Here is a 2,910-nt window from a genome sequence, read left to right as displayed (position 1 = left end):
GGCTCGCGAGCCACATGCGGCTCTTTGGCCCCTTGAGTGTGGCTCTTCCACAAAATACCACGTGTGGGCGCGCATGTACAATGTGATTGAAACTTCGTGGCCCATGTGCAGAGTCGGTATTTTGTGGAAGAGCCACACTCAAGGGGCCAAAGAGCCGCATGTGGCTCGCGAGCCACAGTTTGCCGACCACTGGGTTAGGGTGATGGGAGGGAAACCAAGCTTATGTGGTACCTACTCACTGCCAGTATTGTTTCATTCTGTCATTTAATCTAGATGTATAAGCTCCACTTTCTAGAGTAGAAGATAGTTTCTGAGAGGTCAGGTTACTTGACCGAGGTTTTCCAGCTTATATGGGCAAATCTGGGGTTTGATTGTGTCCATGTTTCATTCTGGGCCGGTTGCACTCAGATTCTCACTGCTCTGCTTAGCTTCATGGCCTCCAGCTCCCATGTCAGGGGCTTCCACACTGATTGGACTAAAAGAAGGTTCTGGGAGGAACTGGGAGAGATCGGAGAAGCCAAGGCATTTCTCTCTTTCCCTCTCTTGGTGTGGCTCTATCCTGCCATGGTTCCAGATTCCACCAAGTGACCCTGAGCTCTAATAGCACACATTCCCCTTTTAGTTCACAGTGTTGCTACTGCTCAGATTGTTCTACTCAGCAATCCCATCACCTCTGAATACCTTTATTCCAAGTTTATTTGTCTCTGAGGTTGATATTAAAAACAAATAAACATCATCTGATTTAAGTCCAAGAACTGCCATTTATTACCTGACTTCTTTTCTCTAAAATTGAGTTAAAACTTTCTCCTAGGATTGTTTGAGGCTCAAATGGGACAATGGAGGGGAAACCTTCCTTTGTTGTAAGAAGATATGTTATCATTGTGTGTTTCTGTCACTGAAACTGACAACCCACACAGGCAGAGGGTCCTTAACTTCAGTAAAGCCTTTCTGTCTACAAAGTCTTCTATCTGGGAAACTTCAAACATCATTGTTGCCTGTATCTCATCCACAGAGATTCTCATCTCGGTAGTACTGGGGGTGGGGTAGCCTGGGTAGGAGTCTTGGTGGTTATAATGGGCAGCTGGAGAGAGAATCAAATATTGCTTTACATCAGTGGTTCTCCATGTGTGTTCCTCAGACCAGTAGCATTGGAGTCACTTGGGACCTTGTTAGTGATGCACATTCTTGGGTCCCACCCAGACCTGCTGAATCAGAGACTGTAGAGTGGGGCCCTGCCATCTGGCTTAACGAGCCTTCTAGGTGAGTGAGGTCTGCTCAGGTTGGTTGGGGTGCGGCAATGGGAGGTGAATGTGCTGTATTTCAGCCTCAGATGTTTAGCTCCCTCTGATTTTTCCCTCCTTTCACCTCAGCTCTCCTGTGTGGCCCCAGCTCTCCACTGGTGAAGGAGCCCCTTGTGCCATCCCAACCACAGTTCTGGGTACTTTCTGTTAGACTATGCAGGTACTGCTTACATCACTTTCTTGGCTGCTGACTCTAGCGAGCCAAATTCAGACACTGAAGTGGAATTTATTTGTGCAACACCTATGTATTAAGCACCCACTGTATGCCAGGAACTGCGCAGGGTCCTGAGAGTGTCCCAGTAAAGTAAGAGAGAGTCTCTGCCTTCACAGCACTTACAATCTAAGAAGAGACCACTAAGCAGTTGAGCAATTAAAATCTGCCATCACAAATGCTGTGGAAGAACTCTTGCCCTAGCAAGTTTTCCAAACGTGAGAACAGCACCATTGTTTCTCTGAGCACAGTGAGCATAAGATTCACTCATATCAGGTTTTCTTTTTCATATAATTAAGGTAAAATGAATGCACAATTTCTGACAAAGGGAAGTACCCATTTTATTAGACATGAAATAATAAGGCTATGATGGCTTCAGGCCTTGAAAGGGTAGGACCTGAAGTGAGACCATCAGGGAAGCACTGGGTATATAAGCCCTGAGGGCATTCATGGGCCTGGGACCACACAGGAGAGTCTGCTAAGAAGAATTTGGGAGGCAAGACTCTGATCACACAGCATATGAGACTCTGAAGCCCTTGTCTAGTAGGCCAAGTATTCACTTCAGCAATAGTTAGGAAGATGACCATCTTTTAAAATGCTATATTATTTGGGACCTACTGTGTTTTGGAGAATCAAAGCATTTGAAGTGGCAGTGCTCACTCACTCCACAAGGGGGCGTCTATAACCTTTGTTTTCATTTTCCATCTGGTGGCAAGTTTCTATTTTCATACTGGCTCGGAATAAACAGAAGAGTGACTTAGGTTTTGCTGTTTGCACAGCCAACTTTATGTAATTTTGAAAGCTCTGTTAATTATAAGTAGTTATAATTTTTTCCATTGTAACTTTGGGGTGTTAGATTAAGATGTCAGAAAAGCAAGGGCTGTGCCTCTCCTAACAGTATCCCTATGACACGTGGGCTCAGTGTTAGCGGGTTGATCTGTGAAAATGTTACCTTCACTAGTGCCTATGAATAAGACCTGTCACCCTGCTGTTTCAAAGAATACTAATATAACAGAAAAAAAAGAGGTTGATCCATTTAAAATCATGAAACAAATGAATGAGGTATTTTCTTTTTTTAAAATATATTTTATTGATTTTTTACAGAGGAAGGGAGAGGGACAGAGAGTCAGAAACATCAATGAGAGAGAAACATCGATCAGCCGCCCCCTGCACACCCCCCACCGGGGATGTGCCCACAACCAAGGTACATGCCCCTGGCTGGAATCGACCCCGGGACCCCCCAGTTCGCAGGCCGACGCTCTATCCACTGAGCCAAACCCGTCAGGGCAAGGTATTTTCTTTTAAAGAATATATATTAAGGTATTTATTTATTTATTTATTTAGATTTAAAAAAATCTTTATTGTTGAGAGTGTTACAGATGCACCTTACTGTCTGTG

This window comes from Myotis brandtii, unplaced genomic scaffold (assembly GCF_000412655.1).
Source record: "Myotis brandtii unplaced genomic scaffold, ASM41265v1 scaffold62, whole genome shotgun sequence".
NCBI lineage: Eukaryota > Metazoa > Chordata > Mammalia > Chiroptera > Vespertilionidae > Myotis > Myotis brandtii.
The sequence above is the reverse complement of the archived record's forward strand: the minus strand, read 5'-3'. Positions refer to the sequence as shown.